This window comes from Ailuropoda melanoleuca, chromosome 3 (assembly GCF_002007445.2).
Source record: "Ailuropoda melanoleuca isolate Jingjing chromosome 3, ASM200744v2, whole genome shotgun sequence".
Taxonomy (NCBI): Eukaryota; Metazoa; Chordata; class Mammalia; order Carnivora; family Ursidae; genus Ailuropoda; species Ailuropoda melanoleuca.
Genome location: NC_048220.1, coordinates 64,698,074 through 64,725,782, shown reverse-complemented (window position 1 = coordinate 64,725,782; position 27,709 = coordinate 64,698,074). Strand labels below are relative to the sequence as shown.

The following is a 27,709-nucleotide window of genomic DNA, read 5'->3' as shown; positions in this document are numbered from 1 at the left end:
AACTGGGGACCCAATACATTATAGAGGCTAGAGTTTTTCAAGACAGTGCTTAGGTAAAAATCCAGAATGGCAGATCTGAAGCAGGCTTAAAGGCAAAGAGCTCTGCTTAGAGCAGAAAGATGAAAGATTCTGTGAGGTATTTACCCAATTTAAAAAACACCGATAGAAACACCTAATAAACTTAACCATACTAATAAAGGTTTTACAGTTCTGTTGGAAACTTTGAATGGTATTAGTAAAACATTTTTAAAAAGCAATTTTAAGTTTTTAAAAATTGGTTAGCTCCAAGAAAAGAAAAGTTTATAAGGATCTTATAAGAAAGGAAATACAATGATGATGCACTTTACGATTTAGCTGTGAAAATAGTTAGATAGAAAAATAACATAAGTTGTGGATATTTATTTAACCAGAAGTTTTGATATAATTCTATTTGGAGGGTGAGACTATAGCTGTTATAGGAGTGGATTTAATATTATTTTTCCTTTAGAACTATGTATATGAGCTACTTATCTTTTCATCTGTTAATCAGACCCTAATAACGTTTCCATTGACTTCATTTAAATTTTCATCACTTGTATAATTTGCAATTTCTCTCTCTCTCTCTTTTTTTTTTTTTTGGCAACACCATATCATTAAGTTAAACAAGCAGGACTCCTGTAGTGAAATTATTAAAGCAACTTTATCATGTTCTTAGTTTCCTTTTAAGTCTCATTGATGTGTATACCTTTCTCCCTCAGTCCCCATTTCCAGATAAAGGTTGAGGCAGGCTCCAGGGGTTCATTGGTAACCCTAGGTACCAAGTTTCAACTCATAATTTAGAATGCCCAGAACCAGATAATAATTGAAACTTTCAACTTAATTTAAAGTTAATCTATCCACCTTCTAGATATGTTAGAAGAAAAATTCTGTAGTCTCTTGAATGTGTAGGGTGTAAGGTTCTTTTTCCCTCTTTCCTTATATGGTATCTATATGACACGTCTATATCATTTCTGTTACTAACCAGAGTTTCTGCCATTTCCAATCAAGGTTAGAGCAAGTTAAGTTCAGAGAGATGTGAAAAAAGGCAGGGAGCCAGAGAAAGCAAAATTTCTCAAATGATTGTTGTTCTTATGAAATGGTTTCAAGTTCTTTCTTCCAAGGAAATGCCTGAATCTAACAATTTTTTTCTGTGTTGTAGAGAATGCTCTTGCGGGATTTCTCCAATTTTAACTCTCATGACACAATCATTGTGATCCTTTGGCTCGTGGCTTAGTATTTCTCCCCAATTTCTGCAGTGCTCTCGCACTGTGGCAGAAGTCCTCATGTGGCCTCCTCTTCTGACCCAAGCTGCTTTTGCCAGACTCTTGTCCTTTAGTTCCCTTTTCAACATACGTCAGACCTCATCCATTGTCTCCCCGTATTACAAGGAACACATTTCAAGCTGTCCTAGCAGTCCAGCTTGAAAATTCAAGGACAGGAGCAGCACATCTACCTATACCCCTTTGTTTGGGACAATCAGAATCGCAGCCATGCTCTTTCCAAAGAAGTCATCCCCTTCAAATTCTTTATAGTTTCCTACAATTGGACCCATTTATAGTCTTGATTTGTGTAATTAATCTAATTATTTTTGATCATCTACTTTAAATTTCTATTATCATGTCTCAATCAAAATGAAGACAACAATAGGCCCATTACAAACATATAACATCTGACAATTAGAAAGATAATGAACTATACAAATACAAGGTAGACATTAGGGTTAATTGTTGGGGGAAATGCTTCAGTGGACACTAATTTCATAACTGATTGGTTTATTTGTGAATAATTTTCAGGTTATAATGACTTTTGATATTCAACTTTGCATATTAAACACCCAATTATACTAAAAACTCAAGTAAATAGGACATCTTGTATTTAAAAAAGGAAAAACATCAGACATGGCAGGTGTAACTCTTTGTTGGCTCTTTATTAGTGCATACTTTTTCCACATAAAATGTTCTCAAAGTGAGTATTTGATCTCTCTCGTGGTGAATTCCTCTTTTACACCAATGTTTTATATAATCAGTTCTATGGACACTGTAAAGGCAAAAGTATAGTTTTACATGAGAAACCATTCAAAACTCTCCTAGCTCACTTTCTTAACTCTGGATTCTTCCCCAATAATCCACGGAATGGCCAACTGTTGACTTCATCTTCCTAAAGTAAAACTCTGATCAGATCATTACACAATAGAAATACTTCAGTGACTCCCTCATGACAATAAAATAAAATACTAATCCATTAGCCTGGCACCACAGCTCTTCAGGATATGACCATCACTTTCTTTACAAGCTTAATATGTTTCTACAGCCTTTGAAATTCTCACAATCCTTCAACGCCAAAGTTACAAAACCACTTCTAGTTCCAAGAACGTGTTCAACACTTCTCATATCTTGGGCATTACTTGTATGATCTCCTAGGACTGAAATGTCTGGAATACACCCATGCACGTACCCTTCTCTATTATACAGCTATGTAAAAAACAAGGAAACTCCTCCATATTCTTACCACTCAGAGATAACTACTACTGACCATTTGATGTTCATCATTTCAGACTAATTTCTACATATTCATATATATTTCTATATTGTCTACATATTTCTATATATTCATCATTATTTTTCAATATTCATATATTTCTATATATTCTATATATTCATAAATACATAAATGTTTTATGAAAACAGAATACTTAAAACTAGCTTTTTTCATTTAATAACTCATCATGCCTCCTCTATATAAATATACATATATCTATTTCTCTTTATCTATTTACCTGTCTCTGCCTCTAAGAGAAAACAAAAAGAAAAAAAAAGAGAGAACACAAAGGAATAGCATACAACATAATACATATATACCTACTTATGTATTTGTGCTATTACCAAAAATTTTTAGTATAAATATGTAGGAGTACAATTTCTATATCAAAGTTATGTACTGTTTTACGGCTACTGATACACATCACTAAACTGCAACAGTATACAATAATGTTCATTTTTCCACAATTAAAAACTGAGCATTAATATACAAAATTACCAATTTGATGGGAGAAAATTGGAAATTTAATAGGCATTTAAAATTGTTTTAATAGGCATTTTTTATTATTGGGATTTATTGGGATTAAACATTTCCCATACATTTATGTTCAGTCGTTTTATTGTATAATTTTGCCTCCAATGAAAAACAAGCTGATTTTAAGCTAAAGCTGCCGATGTGTTTACCTTTCAAGGATTATTTCTTTCTAAATTATAGTATGCTGCAAATAAATTAAAAACAAACGGTCAGCAAGATTATTCTGGCAGAATAAGACATCTTAAAAAGAAGAGAAGGTGGAGCCAAGAGAACTACCAAGTGCGCAGTGGCTTAGAGCTACTCACTAAAGTATATTGAAACATATATGAGCATAAAGATAGGATTGAGTCATCAAAAATGTTTAAATTAGTTTAATGTCAAGAAGGAAAGGAAATTGTGTATTAAATTTGAAAATATTTTCATCTAAATTGTTAGTACTTAGTATTTGAAAAATTGATATTCAGTAGTCTGGAAATTTCACTTATGTGAATGTCTTATTCCTGTGGTGAAAGATAAATAAAGCATTGATTTATTTTATTCTATTGCTATAAGGTTACTTTGTATACATACAGCTTTATGACCATAGAATATAATTTTTGATACATTTCAAAATGATTTGGATTTTTCAACTTCCATATATTTCCAAACTAGTATAAAAAAGAATACAGTACAAAGTGGAGGCTCCAAATTACTTATTTTTAACTCTGAATTTGTGCATAGTACTTCCTTTTAGTTGAGCAAAGATGCAGTAATTTTCTAAAAAAGAAAAAAAAATCTTAACTGATTTTTATTATCATGGTAAAAACATGGCTCAGGAGAACACCTAGTATAGTAGAAACCCAAGACTTTTGTTGAATAAATAGCACTTAAAGCAAAGTGAAATGCTTAGTTCTGTGAACAAGGACATGCTAAAATCAAATAATTACTGTGTCCACTCAAAAAAAAACTTAGTCACTAATCAAATACTTGATAAAATATTTTGCGTTTTTTTGCTGATATAATAAATGAATTGCACTATGGATATGAAAAGACATGTAATATGATCTAAAGAGAAAAATCTTGGACAAAGATTGAAAACACCTAGGCTTTAGTCCAGAGGCTCCTCTAATAATTTCATAATATTAAACAAACCACTTGACCTTCCTCGGTGTCATTTTCTCCAGCTGTAAGTGATACAGTAGTAACTCCCTATGAAGCACAGATGGTTGTTGTAAAGATAAAATGAGATGATAGATACAGAAGGGCTTTCAAATATAAAGCTTATATAAATGTAGGATATTATATAGATGTATTCAGACAAAAGGAAAATCAGAACAAGCTCACAAAGGCAGAATAGCTAAATCTCACTGCAATCCTTTCAACTCTGAATGGTGTTAGATAAAGAAAGATAACTGAAATAAATTCAAAAAGAACTAGGTTTCCTTCTAAGAACAGCAATGTGAAATAGATATCCTTAAATGTCCATCATGTATTCTGGATACTGGCCAAAGACCCACAGTATTTTTAAACGAGAAAAGGTAGGAGAATGCATGTTTGAGGTCTATGATTATTTTTTCTTACAAGGAGAGTTTATCCCCTCTTCTCCTAAATAAATCCACTTTTAACCGACATAGGAAATCTAGAGCATAGTGATTTGGAACTATTTTTCTTAAACTCTCGAGGTTTCCTTTTTCACACGAGAGTGAAGGTTATATATATAATATTTTCATAGGGACATTTATAATTAAAGATGTACATATGTATAAAACATGGAGGCATGCATACTGGTGAAAACTTTGTAAATATCTACATTATAACATTCAGAGATACAAAAATTCCAAACTCTCCTAAGCTATTTATTTAGTAATATTTTTGAGCACCCAAAGTTGCCAAACATTGAGGTAAAATCTAATTATACCAAAATAAACAACAAACGTTCTTGGCTCTCAATGGGAGGGGATATTTAAATAACAAAAAAATACCAAAACATGTACATGGATTTATGAATTATATATGAAATAGGCTCCAGGTTCTGGTTCTCATCACTTAGTTCAAGGACATTAAGATTTAGCACTTTTAAAGAATTAAAATGCTTTAAGTTGCTTTTAATTTATAGGAAAATAAAGATTTAAGAGGTACTTTCAACATTCAGAGGGAAGGACTGAGACTGTTGGCATTATCTGTCCAGATGCTTAACTTAATACTGTATACTTTCTAATATATTCCCAAATTTTTTCTAGATTTTATAATAGGTATATACCAGTTGAGTTTGATTCTATTTAAATTCTGGAACTAGAGTGATACAAATCAAAATTTTAAAAAAAATTGCAAATAAAAATTAAGCCTGTTAAAAACAAAGTTAAATTTCATACACAAAATGATTCTGGTTTAACAAAGTTAGTCATTTCTTACCTTGCTAATTTCTCTACTATACTAAGATATATCAGTGTTATTGGCATCTGGAATCAATTCTTCATTTTTAAAAACGTTGTTTTGGATTTTTTTTTTTTTTTACAATTTCTAAACCAATTAATCTCTAAACAGCTTACGATTTTTAAAAGTGGTATTTTAATCTCCTACCTAGCAATTGTTTTGGTTTTGTTTTCTCTCTATAGTTATTAATAGTAAGACTGAAAAATATTGGCATTGTGTAACTTTGAGATCATTATGGTTAACATTTTAACTTAAATTGGAATTAATTTCTTTGTGTCTCTGATTTTTTTTTTTTCCTGGTAGAAATAGCTAAGAGTATCATGGAGACACGGGTTTCACATTCTTTATAATATACTTCTATATGCATATAGATTGTCAAAATAAACATAGTGCTAAATGGAATATTTCTTAATTTTGAAGCATAATTATTTAATTCTTTCCTCCAAGCTTCTGGGAAGAATCAAACTTTCTCTTCCCCTTCTATCTATAGAAGTACCTAGTTCATTGCTTTATCTAGACTTCTCCACTAGAGTCTCAACAGTCATTTAAAATAGCATTCAGATTTCCAGAGCTAACAGAATGGCAGATAAGATACTCTGAACAAGTAAAAGCCACTGAAACGGGCAAAAATTAGTGAAAAGAGGAATCTAGTGAGCTAAATCTTTCCATGATACATGTTGCCAAATCCAGATTTCCTCAATTTCCTAGTGATGGCTACACAGGGTCGGGAATAGGATATAAAGCCTAGAACCTGCTAAATTAGGGAATATAATAAGATACCTTCCTCATCACAAGGTGAGGCCTTAATGGACATACCATCAGTGTAATGGTGAAGCAAAAACAAAGTTGCCACAGAGAAGAGAAGAACAAGAAAAGTGGCCCATTTCAAACTTGGCACTGAGTGAAGGTAACAAACAAAATTCCCCCCTTAAATATTTGTTCTAATCATATCGCCACGTAGTAACTGTCATCTGAAAAACCTCACGAAGAAAATACAATTTTTAGTGGCTCTGATTTGGTTTTGAGGAAATTAAGAGAAGCAAGCATGAATCCTCTGGAAGACTGTAATTTTAAGCCAGCAAGAATTAATTTTCCATACAAAAATTTCTAAGGTAAATAAGCAGCTTACATTTACAAAAAAAACAACAAAACACACACAGGAAAAAAGGCACCTTGAATGTTATCTAAGGAAGCGACTGACATCAAATTTATATCCTTAAAGACTTCAGATATTAAAATTATGAGCAAGCAAATATAAAATAAGCATGGTTATATGTAAGAAGAAATAAAAGATAGGCTCAAAAACACAAGCAAGGAAGGAGTCTATAAAGGGACACTAACATACTGAAAATGAACAAAATATAACACAAAATGTGAAATATAATTAAAATGTAAAATTAATTGGACATATTAAAGAGCATACTATACATTCATGAAATGAAAATTATTGAATTGAAACATAGATCCAAAGAATTATGTAAAAGAGACATTCAAACAAACCAATATATGGAAAATTTTAAAGACAAAGATGCTCTAACATGCTAGCATTAGAGATTTTGAAGAAAAATATGAGAATAAGGAGATATGACAATTATCAGAGACAATCGCATAGAATTTTGCAGGCTATGGGAAAGCATTAACCTGAGACCCAGAAAGCCAAATAAACCTCAAGCTTTATAAATGATAATAATCACACCCATATCATGGTAAAATTACAGAATATCAAAGACAAAGAGGAGACAGTAAATATAACCAGAGATAAAATAAAAAATCCAATATGAAGGAAAGCAATACAATGGGCAGCTGACTTCTCAACAGCAGCAATAGAAAAAAAATGGAATATTTTCAATCTGCTCTAATGTCTGTATAAAAAGAATACAGTTTTCTCTATTCCAAGTGGGAGAGTCAACTGGTACAAAAAGTTTAGAGTACTCATAGACAATTTCTTTTAAAATTAAACGTATGTCTGTTTTATGACCCAGCAATTCCACCTTTAAATAATTATTCAAGGCAATGAAAATATACAACCACAAAAAAACTTGTACATACATATTCATAACAGTCGTACATAAAAGCCAGGTATTTCTGGAAGGCCAAAGACAGTGGCAGCTACGTAGCTTCCTACCTCTTAATATTGCCCTAAACAATAATAAACAAGGGGAGAAAATTAAACTCTACACAAAACTATGTCCTTAACACCAACTGAAGATAGACAATACTGAAATGTCAAAATAAATACAAACAATAAAGAGAGAATCACCAAAGTCCTGCAAACATCTTTCCTGCTCTCACCCCACCCCTGCTCTGTTGCCCTGTTGCAGGGCTTTGAGGCAAGCAAAGGCAGACAGAAAAAACTTCAGGGAGGAAATAACAGGGAATTAGTGAAGGGACCTGAGGGAGATCAAAACAATGGTCAGGAAGGTTGTTTAATCTAAATCCAAAAATATGTAAAATGGGACACCTGGGTGTCACAGGCGATTAAGGGACTGACTTTTGGTTTCTGCTCAGGTTGTAATCTCAGGATTGTGAGATTGGGCCCAGTATCAGGCTCCATGATCAGTGTGGAGTCTGCTTAAGACTCTCTCTCCCTCTCCCTCAGTCCCTCCGCCATCCCCAACCCTGTGCTCGTGTTTTCTCTCTCTCTCTCAAATAAATAAATAAAATCTTTTTAAAAATAAATTAAATAAATAAATAAAAATAAAAATATTTTTAAAACGTTCAGGCAGATCACAGCATGGACTATAGGGAAAAAATGTCAAAGAATGTATGATTTTTAAAGGACAGGCTCGTTTAAAGGGGGGACTTTTCAAAATGTATACCTTCTGGGGATTAAAATAGAACAAACAAGAATGGAAAAATCACTCCTTAGCAATTGGGTGGTAAAGAGGAAAAGCAAAAACTAAATAAATAAATAAATAAATAATTTAAAAAGCATATATCTATAAATTTATATCGCTAGTTTAGAATAAAATAATTTTCACTATTTCCCACATAAAAGTAAATTCAGCCAACAGAAGTATCATACAACCAAAGGGGAAAGAGGCCTGCCTTCTATGAAAGTTTTTCTAGATCTGCTTTTGCTTGCCTCAAACTCTGCCCCACCATACCACTCCAAAAAAAGAAAAAAAGAGAAAAAAAAAAAAGAAAGAAAAGAAACAAACAAGAAGACAAAGTACCCAGACTGTGCTCTACTAATAGATTAGACTGACATTAAACTAGGAATCTTGTTAAACACCCCAGTATCAAAAATGAACAAAAGGAAGCTCAGTAAGTCCATGTTGTTATTGAAAAAAATTAAGAAACACAATGTCACATTGCCCAAGTGATTAAAACCATCCTCCTGAAAAACAAAAACAAACAAACAACAACACACACAAAAAAAAAACCCACACACAAAACAGGAAGCAGAAGAAAATGAAAAATCCACATTACAAATATGATTAAAATACTCAATCCCAGGGGTGCCTGGGTGGCTTAGTCGGTTAAGTGTCTGCCTTCAGCTCAACTCATGATCTAGGGTCATGGGACTGAGCCCTGCATTGGGCTCCCTGCTCAGCGGGGAGCTTGCTTCTCCCTCTCCTCCCTGCTCTTGCTCTCTCTTGCCATCTCTGTCGCTATCTCTGTCTTTCTCTATCAAATAAATAAATAAAATCTTTAAATAAAATAATCCCACATTTGAGGATATGAAAAAAATAATTTACATTAGAAATCCAAATACAATAAACAGAAACAGACATAAATAGAAAGAAAGGAAAAAAAAATTTTAAAAGAAGTTGACTGGACTCAAGAAAGAAATGTAAAAACAAAAAGCAAAATTAAATCAGAAATAAAGAACAAATTACTAGGTGCCTGAAGGTGAAAGACTAAAATAGAAATTGAATAAGGGGCACTGAAAACAGACAAGAAAGCAACCAAGAAAATAAAAATGATACAATGAAAAGAATAAAAAAGCTTAGAAAGTAGTAGAAATGAAAGACCAGCAAAGAAAGAATAATATTTATATCACCTGAGTCCCTAAAGGAGAAAAACAAAATGGGATGAGGAGAGCAAATATTTAGAACCATAAACCAAAATAAAATCTTTTTTGGTTTGCATCATTTCTTAAACGAGAGGCTTCCTTCTGCCATGGTTGTGTGATACTTCCATTGGCTGCATTCACTTTTATGTTAGAAATAGGCAAATTTTATTTTACTCCATCAAATAAGATGATCTTAATTCCCTGTGTATTTACAAAATTTTATGTTTTTTTTCAAAATACATAAACATTGGGAAGTATTGCCCCAAATTCTGTGACTTAGAGAATGGCTATTCCCACTGAGCAAAGTGGGGGAACTTGGCATGACAGAGACCCTGCTTCAGGCCCTCAGGGAGACAAGTGTGGATCACTTCCAGCAGCCACATGTTGAACCCCGCTCCCTACTACTCTTCAAACCGCACTCAGATGTAGTCACTGCACTGAACTTGTCAACATATGTGCAGCTTCTGCAATGTGCTAGCAAGGGAACCAAGTCACGGACTGTCTGATTTTTCTTCAAGGATCCTTCCTGTGTTCCCATACAGCTACACTGAGGGTGCTCTTAGCGCACCCTTTGTTCAGATCTCTTCCTAAAAAATGAATACTGTAAGCAGAAATTTTAGCATCTCATTTTTAGGCCCTTTTCTCAGATTTATCACTATGGCTTCTCCTTGCAGAAAAATGTTTTCCCTCTATCCTCCCTTCTTACAATTGGTATTACCAACTACAGCAGGGGAAAGGAAAAGAAAAGAAAAGAAAAGAAAAGAAAAGAAAAGAAAGAGAGAGAAAGAGAAAGAAAGAGAAAGAAAGAAGAAAGAAAGAGAAAGAAAGAAAGAAAGAGAAAGAAAGAGAGAAAGAAAAGAAAAGAAAAAAAAGAAAAGAAAAGAAAAGAAAAGAAGAAAAAGAAAAGAAAAGAAAAGAAAAGAAAAGAAAAGAAAAGAAAGAAGAAGAAGAAAGGAAGGAAGAAAAGAAGACTCCTTTATCTTTTTTCTTGTGAAGAAACAGTTACTCAATTTACCAGAGTTAATTAAAAAAAAAGGCATTATGTTTCTTTTTTTTCTCATGTGGCTGGATTACAACAATTACACATATGTGTGCACACACACCCTAAAACCTTTACCTCTAGTATATTTTTCTTCATTCCTACAGTCTATAGGAGTTTTTTTAAAAGCACACTTTAAAGACATAACAATCAGACTCTATTTTAAGAGTTCAATCTCTGTTATCACCTACTTAAGAACAAATTAGCTACTATACAATAAATGGGAACTAAAATTTAAGATGTAGGAATTTCAGACATCTATTCCTGATGCTAACCAAATGTGAGTTCCTACTGAGACTCCCACACCATGTGGAAGAAAAGTGGCTTCTGTATAGAAAAATACAGCTCAACTCGATCTGAAATCTTCACCTTAAAGGACAGTTCTGAATTTCTAGCAGCCTAATAGATATGTTCCATTGAATCCCCCACTATTATTTAAATTCAATTTGATTTCTATCTCTCAAAATTAACTTCATTTTTTGACTGACCTGTTTTCAACTGATGGGTCCAGTCTTTGATTAATTCGGGCTCAGAAGCTCAGAGCAGCCATCAGCTCATCCATATTATCGTCCCCTGCATTTAATCAGTAACTGTGTCCGCTGATTCTCTTTCGCACTTCTCTCAGCTCAACCGTTCCTTTTCATCATGACCCCCCTTCTAGCCTTCACTGCTTCACACCTGGACTCCTATTTCATTTTTCTAGTTTCCGTCTCTTTCTCCTCCAACAGATTATAGGCATCGCCACAAGATCAAGACCAATGTTGCCAAGATACACTTCCCCTTCATCTACACGATGCTGGTCAAATGCCTAAAATTGGAATTCAAAACCCTTGTAGTCCAATTCTAACCTGCCTTCCTCAGCTTCAACTCTTACGTAAATTCTTCTCTGACTAGACAGACACTTAAACCAACTTCCTACAATATGTTTTGTCATGAACTCTTTTGTAAAAGGACCACATCAGCTAGAATAATTTCAGTTACTAGCAACTGAGTACTCAATTAAAAATTGCTTAAATAGGAGGTGGCTTATTACTTCACCTAACAAAAATTCTTTAAGTGGGTTTTTTTCCAGCTTTGGTTTTTTAATAGCTCAGTGATATCAATGACACAATTTTTTTCTAACTTTCTGTTAAACCATGTTTGGTATAATAACTAAAACCTTTACAGATTAAATTGTGTCAAGCTCCAATCTCTAAATCATTCACTTAGGAAGAATAATGAGATCACTTGTAAGAGTTTAGACAAATCAAGATTCACCCATTGTAGCTGGGGAGTTCCCCGGATTTTTTGAAAGACAAAGACACCACAAGGACAAATCAGGGCTCAGTTACCAAGAATGTAGAAAAATGCCTTCCTAGAAAGGCTAATATCAATTTGTCACTGAGTCCACCTCCCCCAGAAATCCCTATGTCCATTACATGTTTACTGATTAATATTTATAAAACTTAAGTTGATTTTAGCTATTACAGCAGTAGACTACCTAGAGAGAGAACGCATTGGTTGTAGGTGCACAATAAGAATGAGTTTATCTGATTAAAACTCTTATAACCTATTACTACCAAAATGAAGGTATGCACACATACACACACACAACTAAACAAACCAACCAACCCACAGAGACTTACAAGTGTAGCCACGTTCACAACACATACTATACCATGTTAGGGACCTAGATGAGTTCAGTCTGAATGAGGAAACTGAATTTATAGGAGCAAATAGCATGCAGGATCCCAGTAGAAGTACTAGGAGGGCACATGAGAACAACTTAGCCTCCCTTATAATTCTATTTGCAACATAACTCTTTGCTTCAAAAATAAATCTAAAGGCACTTTCTTTCAAGATTTTTTTTTTCCTGCTAAGGCCAACTCTGTTACTTCTCTTACACATTTATTCTTTTATTTTCAGGATTGTGTTTTAAGAAAAATTCAGTACTCCCCAGAAAATTCTTTAACAGCAAAACCTGTCAGCATGGGATCTTGTCAACATGTCTAGCTGGGAATAGTGTGCCATTATTTTGCTATCACCTTCTTTATTATTCTAGATGAGAATGTTTTGTAACATATAAGTAATATGAGCTCATGGGCATCACAAAAAGAAAGATCTTATAAAAGATCTGTAAAAAGGTCTTATGTGGATATAGCTTTTCCAGGAATTAAAAGTAAAAAAAAAAAAAAAAGAGAGAGAGAGAGAGAGAGAGAAAGCCCCTAAGTGGAAAATGTTGCATGGCAACCTCTTTAAAATTAGAGCTATAAACAACTAAGAGAATGATTCTACATTGTCTCCAGAATTCCTGCAGTTTTTGTTTCTTTGCTCTTTTTACTTATTTTTCTGCAAAAATAATGCATGTACTCAAACCCTTACATACAATTCTGGAAAAAAAAAACAACCCAAGGGCCCCTGGGTGGCTCAGTCAGTTAAGTGTCTGCCTTCAGCTCAGGTCATGATCTTGGGGTCCTGGGATCCAGCCTCACATCCAGCTCTCTGCTCAGCAGGGAGCCTGCTTCTCCCCCCACCCCTGCTTACGCTCACTGTCTCTTCTTTATCTCAAACAAACGAATAAAATCTTAAAAAAAAAAAAAACCCAACAACCTTCTACTCTAATAAAAGTCACGTTAAAGACTACCCATTACTTTGGATTCCTTTCTAATGCTAGTCATTGCCGTGCGGACACACAATGTGTAGCTTCCACATCTCTAGCCTTGAAATTATGCTCAAGTATCTGTAGAAGAATGAACTCTTAACAACAAGGGCCAAAAATATGAATTCTACCACCTCAAGCTTCCCATGCCTTTCTCTGTGGTGTTCCTTATTTGACTCACAAATGGATACCTCTCTTCTGTGTTTTTGCTATTTTTTCAAATTTCCTTGTCTGCTTACCTGCCTCCACAAATCAAGCTGTTTCTTGGACACTCTTGTGTCCACTAGGAGAAGCTAGAACGGAGGGGTAGATCTCTGGGCCAGATACTTTGGTGGGAATTCACAAGCAGCTGCTGAAGCCAACTGGATGCTCTTTGCCCTGAAAATTTATCAGCAGTGCCACCTACCTCAGAGTGAGAAGCATCGCTCTCTGTCTGTCTGACATTTCATCAAGGGCTACCCCACTGCAAAGTGGCCCAGATCCCAAAGATTCGTAGCCCTTCCGATCCACAGACAAAGCCATTTCTCAAGAACCTACAAATGTCAAAGGGATGGTGGGTCATGATGAGTCCTGCTGTCAGCAAGATGCTGTGTGAGAACTGGCACTCCCCCCTGACGTAGAGACCTTACCCGGGGGCTTGCTTTGTCTGTCAGACTCTTTTTATGATGAGCTGGTTCTCTGGGCACACACTGCTACTTTCAGTCCTGCTTTCTTTAGAATATCTCTAGTATGCCTGATATTTTATCTTTTCAAAACAGAACTGTAAATAAAGACACAATCTAACCTTAACTTCTGACAGATACAGTTCAAATTCAGCTCAATCTCACTGTGACCCTGGGTAAATCATTCACTATTGCAAAGCCTCAGTTTCTGTACATGATTATGCGAAGTAATACTTTCTTCACAGAGCTGTACAGATCGAACACAATGCATACTGTTTCTAACAGCGCCTCTAGGATATCCTAAATACTAAATTTTATGTTTTTCATTCTAGAAGCTTCCTAAATGCCAATGAAAATCAGTGATGTGAGAGCACGTGAAAAGAAAATAGGGCTGTGTCTGACCCTTTTTACCAAAAGTTTCTGTACTAAGTACCTGCCTAGAAAATATGCCTAAGATGGGCTGTGACAATAGTAAACGGCATGAATTACAAATTGGTTTCAGTACTTAATTGAGACTTTAATTCTACTGGCAGATTGGTCAACAGTCACTGTAATATTGGGTCTATTTGAAAGTAGAAATATATTTAAGAAATTTTAAGGATGTCCAAAGGCAGTAGATTAAACTTTGTTGACTGTTGTTTATCTTGAAACATGTATACTGAAGTAACAGTTACTCACAGAAATTAAGAAAAAATTAACAATAATGAAATGTGTGAACCCACCAAAAACATTCCTCATTCCTTTATGTCAAATGCCCATTCACTCACACACTCACTCACACACTCACTCACACACACACACACAAAGATTAAACTTCATCATTTACACATGATCTATTATTCTTCAAGGCAAGTTAAATAGGTTTCTAGGAAAACACACCAACAATATTTTAATAGTTGCTTTTAAAATTACCATTAATGCTGTTGTCGGTGATGGTCAGGAAACATGCTGGAACCCGGAATAAAGTAACTCACAGTTCCACCTACATTCTTGTTTGAGCACCACAATATGTAACACATCTAGTTTACTTACCCCCAATTAATAGGGTTATTTTTGTGTATCTTTTTTTTAAAAATTTATTATAAGTTCTTAAAGCAATCAGGTAAGACCAAAAAGCTGGTAACTCAAGAAACTGGCAACAAAAAGAGACAGAGAGGGAGAAAGAGGGAGAATAATCACCAAGAAAAACATATAGTCCGTCATATTTATGAACATATGAAGAACTCCGGCAAATATGGAAAAATTGTGTTTTGGAAACATATAAAGTCAAGCCAGCTAAGGAGATCCCAGTGCAAACAGGGTTTACCTGTCAACTGTCTTTAGGAAAAAGGGGATGGGTCTTCTAAAATGTATATATTTGGCAGCCATTTTACAATTGATCCCCAAAATTGAAAAGTCCAATTCTTGTAACTCAAGAGTAATGCTCCATCTCACTGTCTAGGGATTTTTTCAAAAAGAAAGACTTCCGATTTTGATGTAAGAAGTATTATAAATCCGATTATACATTTAGCATTATTTACTCAATGATACGTGAATTGCACTGCCCTGATCATTCAGTATACTTAGAATACATAATACTTTATCCTTAATGTTGAACAATATTATCTCTGCAGAATTTAACCAACTGTTACAAAACACATCCTTATTTATACCTGTTTGACTGTACCGTGTAAAATATAGTCCACTTTAAAAAGAAAAGTTTAAGAGATGTTTTTAAATGTTAACTTTCCATGTTCCATCAAAGTATTTTAACAGTGTTGCAATATTAGTATTTTTATAACTCACCAACCTAAAAGTAAGCTCTCATATCTGCCCAGTTAATAAGGCTCTGTAGAAATATATACTATTTCCCCCAAAACAATCACAAAAACATATTTATGCAGCACCGCATTTTAAAACGCCCACGATTGATTTCTCCACAGGGCTTGCTTGTCACAGCGCTTTGTTAACATACCAGCTTCAGTACAGTATATCAGACAACTTTGCCTTGCATTGTCAATTAGAAAAAAAAAATAATAACCAAAGTAGTTTGCCTTCCAAATTCTTAGCTGCCCCAATGCTGAAAGCCAATGATGTGTAGAAAAGAAAAACCCTCATAACTCCTTGCCTGATAAATGAGTAGGGAGAATTTGACAGATCAGAACGAGATGAAGCAGCCTAAAACATTTGGCACAATGTGCGTCTGGCATACAGAGACTGCCTGTCAAATGCCTATGACTCCATACAGCAGCTAGGGACCCTATGGAGCAGCAGATGGGCCATTAAGGTAGTATTAATGTAGATGCCATCAGTTTTCAGTTCTGACTGGGACATACTCTTTAGAACTATGAGCAGCTGCTGCCATTTATTGTGACAGCTTCCTGCTAACTTTTGCCAACTGGCACAATCTGACTCTTTGTACCTGAGCTATTAAATGTGTGACTTCCACCATTTTATTCCTCCAGAGAATGCTTTTAATAATCCTCTAAAGAAGGAATGAAGCATTTATCACCAAAGTGAATATACATACCATGCAGTTCTATTGTACCAGACTCCTGCCCACTGTACTTTATAGACCTTATATTAATACATTATTAAAACTAAGCATAGATCTTTTCACACACACACACACACACACGTATGTATATATATATACGTATATATATATATGTATATATATATATATATATATGGAAATGCTAAATTGAAAATGATCACTCATATTAAGTCTAAATCTTTAATGTAATATTGATGTACTTAACTATTAAGTAACTGGAAACTTTTATCTTCTGAAATATTATTTCCCCGATGAGCAAATTTTTTAAAAAGTCACGTGAAATACAGTAGTAATAAATTAACAAACCAAAAGTAAGCTATTTCATGGCTCTCTAAATAAAGGTAAATATTTTCGTCTCAAAATGTTCAGATACATCTGGTGGTTTATTAAAAATGTGTAAAGAAATTTTAGGTGTATGGATAGATTTAAAAGCACTATATCTGAATAATGTCTTTACTAGAGATCATGAAGAATGCATTATAGATGGTGGTAATTGTGTATTTATCACCTGCAGAATAATTGCCACAGAATATGCAACCAAACTATTGGCAGAAGCAGCACTCTGCTGCCTTCTTTTCATCCAGCTAGACTTCTAGGGATACATTGCATCATTTTTTATTATGTTGAACAAGAAAGCTCACAGTACAGCACAGCATACGGTTTGTCAGACAATAAAAACTGCAGCAAGTCATTATAAAAATGGCTGGCAGACATATTCATTATGCTGAGCTAACGTCTTTTCTGCATCAAATATCTCTCTACAATCTGACCAATAATCTATGTATGAGATTTCTAAACATATCTAACCCTCTCAATACTATATTTCATTGGAAGTTCTGTGTATTTATACACGTACACACACACACACACACACACACACAGAGAGACCAATACACAGACAAATACTAAATCTTAAAGCTGTTAAAATTCCTAAGTTCACTTTGATATGTGTAATAATGAGAATGTATCTATCAGAATGCATAGTAGAGGAAAGTTGCAGAGCTGCTGACATTGATCACACACCATTTGAAATGCTTTTACGATACATGAAAGAAAAAGTGCAGAAAAAACCTTTAAGATGTCCCATGTTACATGTAAAGGAAACATGTGAAATAACAACGGTGCGAACAGACCGAAGAAGAGTAAATGACATCTTGACATCAAGGCACTCTCAGTGACTCCCACGTATTCATCCATGAATAAATCTATGACATTTGTCAGAATTTCAGAAGTTCCTGCTTACTATCTGTGTGTGTGTGTGTATGCCCATGTGTATTTATATGCATTGACTTGCCTTTGCATATTATTTCTAAAGGAATTGCAAGGTCTTTACTTTCGGGAAACTCCAAAGAATGAACCATGATATCATGGAAATGGACCTAAAGAACAATATTACTTAAAGTGAGTGTGATTTAAAAGAAGGCAAAAGAAAAAAAAAAGCACAAAACAAAAACACCATGCTAAAATTGTTATATTAAAATCCAAAACCTGACTATAAAAGACATGTTAAATTTTTTATTTATTAGTTAATTTTAGTAGTTACGTTGATCTATTTTAAAGTTACATGGTTTATTTTTGTTGTTTTGATTAACATTTCAGCTGTCACACAGTATTTTTCACTTTACCTAAGAGCACTGAAATCATAATACCACATGAACTTGTTTTCATTGTTTGAATAGTAGTTGTCACAGTGACAATGTTTTTTAACAGTATCTACCTTCTGTTAACCTTTTCTAGGTTAACAAAAAGGAATCGTATTCAACTTTGTAAAAAATTGGCAAAAGCTAAAGTGATTGAAAATTCTCTATTACTTACTTTAACTTGGTATCAAATTAAAGATGCCACTATGTGGTAAACATTTTGAAAATAACCTAATAATGCATCTGGAAAAAATTAATGTAAAAACATGAGTGTTGCTCACACTTAACACCTGTAGCCGTGTTCCCTTGGAGGGGCATTTACCTGGGCTTCGGCAAGGAAGGCGTACGGTCTTTCTTCATGGGGAAACCAAGGTCCAAGAGATGAAACTACCATCCTGTCTCTGTTGGACAAAAACAAATAAATCCATTTTTTTTAAAAAAAGAGAGCAATTCTTTTAAAGGGAATTGAGAGTTTTACAATACTGTGCTACTATAATAAACCTGGAACTGATGCCTGAGAATTACAGTACACATGTATTTGCAAGGAGAACTAAATTCAGAAAGAACTACATGAAGTTTATGTTATTGGTCTTCCTTTACAGAGTGGTGATTTTGTATTATTAAAGATGTGTTTTAGATATGCTATTTCCTAGGAAAAAATCTAAATAAAATATTTTTACAAAAACCAAAAGACAGGCTGTTTATCTCTTCCAGTAAGTTATTAATTAGTTACTTATAAAATATAATTCTAAATAATACAACGGTGTCTTGATAAGAACTCTTAGTTTTGTGACCGGGGCTAGAAAGTGTGTTGATATTTGCAAGGCTCGTGATTTCAAATGTTTATTGAGGAGCTAAGAATAAGGAACTCTACCTTTCAGGTTCTACATGCAGGTATAGTTTTGAAAGGCACTGCAACATCCTGTGCAGTGAAATCAATGAATATATGTAACGTAAGGATATTTATCTATTGTGCTTTTCAAACACAGAGGTAGTGAAAATGTTTTACTAAAAATCTATGCACAGAATTTACAATCTTCAAACCTCTGAGGCATCTTCCTGTAGAGGAACCTCTTGTATTTCTAATCTGGTTCAAACTGCTATTGTCACTATTATTTCCATAGAAATATTTCACTGAACTATGAAAAGCATGTTAAGAGGTAAAATCTAAAAGCCCTAAAGACAGAATATACTTGCAGATTTATCATTTTTAATAAAAATAAATGAATCTCTGTTGTGACTTTTTTAAAGTTAGCAGAGAAGGACTGGAAATCAATAGTCTTGAAATAAATGAAATCAGCCCCTATGCTTTCGTTTTATAATCTACAGGAACAGGAAAACTCCATTACCCATCCAAATGTTTGTAATAAATTAATATCATATGATATTTGAATATAACATGTGATAGACTAAGGGTCAATAATACTGTAAGTACCAAAATTATAAAATATTTCCACAACCCTACTCAATCCATAAATAGGTATTGTTGATTTTTTTAAATGCCAAAAGATACATTTTTAAAAAACAACTGCATCTTTTTATCAGTGTGCATATTTTATAAATTTCAAAGCATATCAGTATCCTCTGTGATTCAGGTAGAGTAAATAGAAATAATTGGAATGGTGACAGTTGAATTATTAGAGATTTACTTAGCAAGAACAGTACACTCTAAGTACAAAAGGTTCCATCAGTACTGATTTCTCAGAAAATTAATAATGTTACAATGGTTGTTTTTTCTTTGCCTTTTAACCTTCATGGAAATAGTTTTTCTAGAAAAGTGTTATTAAAAATGTACAGGAACCTTAAGTTAAAGACAAATTACACTCATTTGCATGTTTTTACTTAGCACTTCACTCTTATTTGATAAGGACAAAAGTAAAAAAATCTCAAATACCAACAAAAGAATTTAAGTTATGATATTATTTTCCCTTGAATTCGAAAACTAAATGGGGCTTTGAGTGATTTTCCTTCTTCACAACAACCACAGGGCACATGTAAGCACAAACACAGATAAAGGGGAATAAAATTGAGATTGGTCCCAATCATCTTTCACCAAACTTTATCTGGCCCCATTTTTTCATAATTCTGCTTATATCATACCAGACTGGTGGTACAAGAATCTTTTCATTTAATCTTGGACAATCTAATCTGTAGCCATCCCGCAGCAAAGTCTTCTCGTGACCCCCCATCAGGTTAGTCAGAATTCCCCTGTGATAATGTTGCATACAACTCTCCCACATCTCAGTGTCCTACAAAAAAAAAAAATTTTTTTCTGCTCAAAGTTCATGGTTTGATGTGACTGGCTCTGCTTTAGGTTACAGATCTGATACAGATTTTTTTCATGTGTTTTTTTGTTTGTTTGTTTGTTTGTTTGTTTGACTACTGGTCACTATCCAGAGTACCAAGATGGATAGCAGAAGAGCAAGAAAGGCCAAGAGAAACATGCAATGCTTCTTAAGACAGGGGCACCTGGCTGGCTCAGCTGGTTGAGCATCCAACTCTTGGTTTCAGCTCAGGTCATGATCTCCAGGTCCTGGGATCCAGCCCCATGTCGGGCTCTGTGATCAGTAGGGAGTCTCCTTGAGGATTCTCTCCCTCCCTCTCCCTATGCCCCTCTCTCCCCATTTGTGCTTTCCCTCTCTCTCTAAAATAGATCAATAAATCTTTAAAAATCTGTATTTCTGGCTCAGAAATAGCACACTGTCACTTCTTCCCAGAACCCACTGGCTAAAAAATCATATGGCCAAGCCAAAATCACTGGAGGCAAAGTATGTATGACCCATATACTAGTGTCAGAAGCACCGATAATTTACAGTAGAGAGTGAAAATACATACTTCTATGACAGACGCTAGTGCGATATTAGGAAGAGTAATTCAATTCACCATACCTCCTCTGGAAAACTCTCTAGACTGATTGTCATCTGGTTCTTGGTCTTATCTCTGTCCACTAGCTAAGCTCAGGTCTTCCTATTACCTGGCCACCAGGAACTGCTATGCTGATGTAACTGGTGCCCTCCCCTCTCCACACATCTATTGAACGTTATTTTCCCCCTTCCTAAACCCAAGACAAAAGACACTTTGGTTCTTTTTTCTGTTTTGTTTTTGTTTTTTTTATTTTGTTGTTGTCGCTGTTGTTGTTCACAGTTTCTAATATCGCCACACTCAACTAGAAAAGAAGAAATTTCTACTACATCATATCCTCTTTCTTTGCTACTCCAAATTCCTGGGAAACACTAAATGTGAAGAGGATATTTTCTTTTATGTATTAGAAGAATTCCATGACCCAGATCCTCCAGGATCAATACTACATAAAAAATTTGGAAAATTTTCCCTCAAGACAATTGCCTTGATTGCAAAGCTAGTGACTGGATCAGTAATCCTATTTTTAAATATCAGAAGCTAAATACCTACTAAGTTTTTCTCATTACATTTCCTTATAACCACATAGTTATCTACACACTTGATGGCTAGGGAGAAGGTTAGTTTTCTAGAAAGCAAAAGATTCAAAAGCACATTAAAGTTTTGTATTGACATTGTATTTATGCAGACGGTTATTTTTTTTTTAATTTTTCAAGTGCCAACTCCTTGAGGGTAGAATATATTGTATACAGGTTTTCTCCTTGGAAATAATTAGAATAACAATTAGAGCAAAAACCATTAAATAATAAAAGACAGACAATAAAAATTGTTGCCTGGAAGTTGATTCCCGGTAAAGAAATAGTATTTGCAATAGCACTTTCACCCTCATGCTATAATGAGGTGTGCAAGGGGAATAAGGAAAAAGAGCACAGAGATAGGATTTTAGAAGACCAGCTAAGGCAATAAGTAGAGAAGAATACAATCACCATGCTCAGAGAAGACATATTTTAAAAATTGAAAAACATACCTTAATCTATATTACGATGCACTTACATATATTTAAAAAGAGATAGGGTAATGGAAATACACTATTTGATACTACAATGTTGAATATATGTCATTAGACATTCATCCAAACTCATAGAATGTACATAACCAAGAAAGAACACTACTGTAAAACATGGATTTGGGGTGATACTGATATATAAATGTAGGTTCAGCAATTGTACCAAATGAATCACTCTCTTTTAAAAAATAAAAAGTCTTAGAGTAGCAAAAAAAACACATAAATCGATAAAAATCAAAATCAAATTCAGCATTACCCATCAGTCCAAGAATCTGTAAACGATAGGTTGTGTTTTGCATTCCTCAACATTAAAAAACTCTCGCTTGTTTTGAAGGGAGATGATTATGAAGAGACCTTGTACACGCAATTTCCTGGTTAGAAAAAGCATTCTTCTGGGAAGCATTACCGAGAAGAGAACAGCCTGATGCATTTATGACAATATGCATGAGTATTCCAAGGTAATGCTGTTAGGGGAAGAATTTTTTTTTTTTAATATTTTACTTATTTATTTATTTATTTGTTTATTATTTATTTATTTAAGAGCAAATGAGAGAGAGCACACACTAGTGGGGGAAGGGGCAGAGAGAAATAGAGAGAAGGAGAGAAGCAGACTCCACACTGAGTGGACCCTGAGATCATGACCTGAGCTGAAATTAAGAGTCAGACGCTTCACTGACTGTGCCACCCAAGCACCCCCAGGAGAAGAATACTTTTTAAATACACCTGCTGGAATATCCAAAATATTTCATTTTGTTACCTTTTAATTGGTAGGACTTAACTTTCTTCAGAATATTGGTACTGTAACTCAATCTGCTTTCATGTCCATTTCTATTGAAGGTTAGGGTTTAATATGTATACTGTGTATAATGTGATACCGGTAATAATTTGCCAATGCCTATTGATGATTAAGTATCTTTCAGTATAATGATCAGTACAGAAGGAAGTATTGTAAATTAGGTATAAATAATACTGATTTCACAACGTGGAATTAACTTCTTATACTTGTTATCCAATGCTCTCTTTTTAGAGGCAAGGAGACAGCACTATTTCCAACAGACCACTGGCCATCTCATCATACCTGTGATAAGCTGGCTGGCAAAAAAAAACTTTCCTCAAATAAGCAACACATTTTGTTTTTAAAATGAATTATTTTGAAATACTCAAAAATACATGTGACATTAAAATATGAGTATAATTTAAATTTGTTTTATATTTTAAATGAATCCAAGTATTTTTCAAAAGTTATTTTTAATACTTCAAAGTTTTTTTGGCACTTAGTTCATACTGGTGACATTTAATTATAGATAAAAAATGTTCTGTAAAAAAAAAGACAAAAACATATGTACAAAAACAGCAATCTATCTTAAAAATCTTTTATTTTTGTTGCTTTTTTTCCAATAATTAAAATGTTACTATAACCTCTGATACCTATTTGAGTGGTGTATGCTCCAGAAAAATTCTTCAGAATTGTAGAAGGAAAAAAAAATGAATGCATGTCTCTAGAAAGTGATGTATTTAATATTAGATTTGTTTTCCTGGGGGAAAAGTTTCCTAAATACTAGGATTTTTTTTCTCTCTCCTCCAACTAGTGAACTCTTGGTACATATTGGAGACTCATTCTAGACCCCTTATGGTTTTACAAGGCTTATACCACTGCTCTGCCAATTCATTAATAACAGAAAAAAAATCCTGCTTAATTGAGCACTTGTTATATGCTAGATACTCTGTCAAAGGCTGAACATGGCTTATCTACTTTAATCCTTATAAAGACCTTATGAAATAGGAAACCAAAAAAAGGAGAGAGATTGATTATATTACAGCAAATCCAATAAATTATTAGCCCATTTGAATGGTATTCTTAAAAAATGCTTTGGTGATGTTTAAAAGCCAATGTGACAGTAGCAAAAGAGGGAAATGTCAGGAGGGAAGAAAGAGGAAAGACATGAAAAGGATGAGAATGCTGGTGTTAAAGAGTATCTGAAAAGGAATGTGGCTTTTGTTGGGAAGATTTTCTGCCTCCGCTGCTATTGTCAAGAACCTCGAGTGGTACTGCTCACAGATATGTATCCCAATGTTGTTATCTAGATTTCCTTCCAGAAAGGCATTAGATATTTTTATGCAAAATATTGTTTTCTTCATTTTGTAATGTGTGTGTGATACGAAAGTAAGACTTTACCATATTTTCATTCTTCTAATCAGAAGTTCATGAAACAGAATTCTACCATTGATGGAAAAACAGGGTGTCCATCCCACTTTAAGTCAAAATCCAAATGGGCCTTATATATACCAAAACCTTAGCCATTCTCATCCCCTTTCAGACAGTAAATTTCTCAAATCTAAAATAAGAAAATAATACCAATTCAGACAAAATTTTATATGCAAAAGTATTCAGTATATTTTTATAGAGAGCAGCAAAGCACTGAAAAAAAGACTAACTGCTCAAAATGGCAGAATGTTCAAAAATATATAATAAATATATGTGCCATATATGTAATAATAACATGTATATGAAAACTGCACATACAGAAAGATGTTTTAGAGCTTTAAGGAATTCACATGGAATCATGTAACATTATATAGAAAGCACAAGACTTAATATTATATAAAAATTGAGATGTATAAAAATTATGATTGCATAAAACAATAACATAAGATAAGCAAATTATTCCTACATCTTTGAGGAGTTATCTGTAAGTAGTGGGATTGTCTTTGTTTTTTTTCCCTGGTATTTTTCTGTTTACTTACTTTCTATATTTTCTACAATGAGAAGTTACTACTTTTGTTTTCAAAAATGACACTTAAAATTACAAAAAAAAAACCCAAAACAAAAACAAAAAAACAAAAAAACCTTACCTTGCTATCCCATCTTACCCTTTATGAAACTATACAAAATAATTTTCTTGAATAAAAATAAATGAATTCTCCATCTTAAAAGTGATTAAATCTTATAGAATTTTTTCACAAATTACTTGCTAATGTCAAGGATATTTTTGTATTTTAGATACTTTAACAAATTTCAAAATCATTTAATAAAAATAAATCTTAATAATAGACTTTATTTAACACACAGAAAATGACTTACTTAGGATAATATTAGAGAAGAATAAATATGATTGAAATATACTTAAATAGCTATCATAAGTCAAAGAATATAGTCTTCAAAAGTGTACCTAAAAATGTATAAGTAATATATGTACTGAGACCTAGCTTTACTAAGTGCTCTGTTATACCATTATAGAAAAGTTCCCTAGAATACCTTTTTGGCTGGTTTTGAATACTGGATACTTCTTGAACCTTGAGTCTTGAGAAAGGAGTCTGTGAAGAAAGGACTAGGCTTTGAAGTTGAAAGAGCTATGTTGCCTTATCTTTATATAGTGTGTTATGTTTTCGGTGATCTCCTACACTCAATTTCTATTATACTTACAATGCCAATTCGAGGTATATAGGCCAAATAGTAAATGAAGTCTGAAGAGTTTTGTGGCTTCCCCATTGCCCATTGGGCCCAAATCTATAAACAGAGGCCAGATCTTCCAGTCCTATATTTTTAATATAAGATCCTTTTTCCTTCTAAAGGCAGTTCTTAAAAACCAGATGGGAAAGGGATGCTGGGCGATAGGATCTCATTGCATGAAGCAAATTACGTCAGATGGGTGACCTTCTTTGTTTAAACAGGAGACAGAAGAGGGGTGCCCAGGTGGCTCAGTCAGTTAAGCACCTGCCTTCGGCTCAGGTCATGATCCAGGGTCCTGGGATCGAGCCCCACATTGGGCTCCCTGCCTCTCCCTCTCCCTCTGCCACTAGCTCTGCTAGTGCACATGCTCTCTCAAAATAAAATAAAATAAAATAAAATAAAATAAAATAAAATAAAATAAAATAAAATAAAATAAAATAAAGTAAAATAAAATAAAATGTTAAACAGGGAATAGAAGATTAAGACTGGAATTTATATGCATATAAACTTGACTATTTCCTATTCCCATTTCTGATTGCTTCCTTCTAGTTCCTATCTCAGATCATATGGTACTCATCTACCATTATAGAGCAAGATGCCCAGAATGTCTCCCTCAATTGTTCCGAGAGTGTAGAAATTAATAACATTAGACAGCTATGAAAAAGCCTTGAGTAATATTTTGCCTCAGAACTCTCCATCAACATTTTACTCAGCCACTTTCAACATGCATCATTAAAATAGTCTAAAAGAGTGGGCACGGTACCGTGTGTTCTGAAGTCCCTGGCTGTATGGAAAATGCACGTTGTATTCATAAAGAAGGAGGCTAAGGTTATTGTAGTCAGAGTAACCATTCTTCTTCCTGCTGTGAAGGAACAGATTTGAATTTTGTTTGTTTGTGACCATTAAAACATTTCAATGAAATAACCATCACAAACATTGTTTAGTAAAATAAAGTGAGCCAGGGACAAAGGAGACACAAAACAATGTTGCTTTTGAAGTTTGCTGACAAGTAGGCAATGTCAGTCTTTGCAAGTATGGGACTTTATGGATCAGTTAATAAATTTCCAAATGCTTATGACTACAGTGATTAGGCATTAGAGCTAATTACTCTAAGTATTTTTTTCTTCAAGGCTTACTTCCTACTTTTAGTCATTCAAATGAAACAATTAGATTCACCAAGAGAAATGGATAATGTCTTTTCAAACCATATTTCCCATAACACTCGGTTTCCTGCAGCAAATCATTAAATAGTCAACAGATGCATTGAGTTTGCAGTCTATACAACTTCAAGCAATTACTGTGAAGGGCAAAAGTGGCTTTTTTTCCCCTTTACTACCAAATATCTTCTCCTGCCCCCAATTAGACAGACAGGTTATTAAAGAAATTGCTTTACCTCTGTGCAACTTGCATACTATTTTCCATTTCAACATACTTGAGAGTCGATATCAAATGCCATGAAAGGTCTTGGGGCAAGGAAAAGAAGGCATTTAAAGTTCACTTTGTGAAAAAGGAAACGACTGATTGTTGATATATGCTGCAAAGGAACCATTCCTGTTAATAAGGGTGGGCACTTAACAATTATATCACCTAGGAAACTATATGCCCTAGAGTGGACAAATTATTGGGAGCCCCCTCCCCCAACTGCCTTTTGTTTCAGCCCCAAAATATAAAGCAAGTATACTTTAGTGACATGATTTTTTTTTTTTCTGGCACCTTTCCATAGCCAATTCCATTCATGCAGAAAAAGGATGAAATTCCATCATTCGAGCATGACATCTCAAAATTCAAACTTAATGAGAGCTTTGGCAGCTTCTGTCGAAGGCAGACAGTGATTAACAAAACACTTCAGAGTACAAGGCACAGCAGTGCTCAAAGAAAACAGTGATGATCTCCACTTAATTGTAGAAAAGCCCAAAGCATCTGCCAGCCGAGGAGAGCTGGAGCCATAAGGAGCTATTGCTCAGATAGGCTGTCATCTCCAGAGATCAACAACCATATGCTCAGCTCAAGCACAAACTCCAAAGAAGTTAATTTTCTGACAAAATACAGGGATAAATATGACATTCAAACAAGTGTGCTCACCCATCCTGAACACACGTTCATCTGCACGCATCAGATTTATGCATCGTTTAAACACAAGCAAATATAATTTGTTTGGAACACAAATATTGCTGCATGAGTACAGGTATAATTAATCTTTGTCTGCTCCACAGGTCCTTGTGTTCTACTGGTTAACCACGCTTTCAACAAACTTTTGATGAATGGAGAAGTCACTTGTTGCTTCATACCTAAACACAT

The 27,709-nt window shown here is 34.1% G+C and overlaps 1 long non-coding RNA gene across 9 annotated transcripts in view; it reads right to left on the bottom strand.

Moving 5' to 3' along the window:
* Nucleotides 1-27,709, bottom strand: part of LOC105240483 — a 318,511-nt gene that overhangs the window by 50,787 nt on the left and 240,015 nt on the right. For all 9 annotated transcript variants that reach the window (XR_004624143.1, XR_004624145.1, XR_004624139.1 and 6 more), the window contains 3 exons: nucleotides 26,805-26,874; nucleotides 26,175-26,273; nucleotides 18,358-18,436 (listed from right to left, as the gene is read on the bottom strand). This is a non-coding gene — a long non-coding RNA (uncharacterized LOC105240483). The remainder of the gene's footprint in view (nucleotides 1-18,357; nucleotides 18,437-26,174; nucleotides 26,274-26,804; nucleotides 26,875-27,709) is intronic.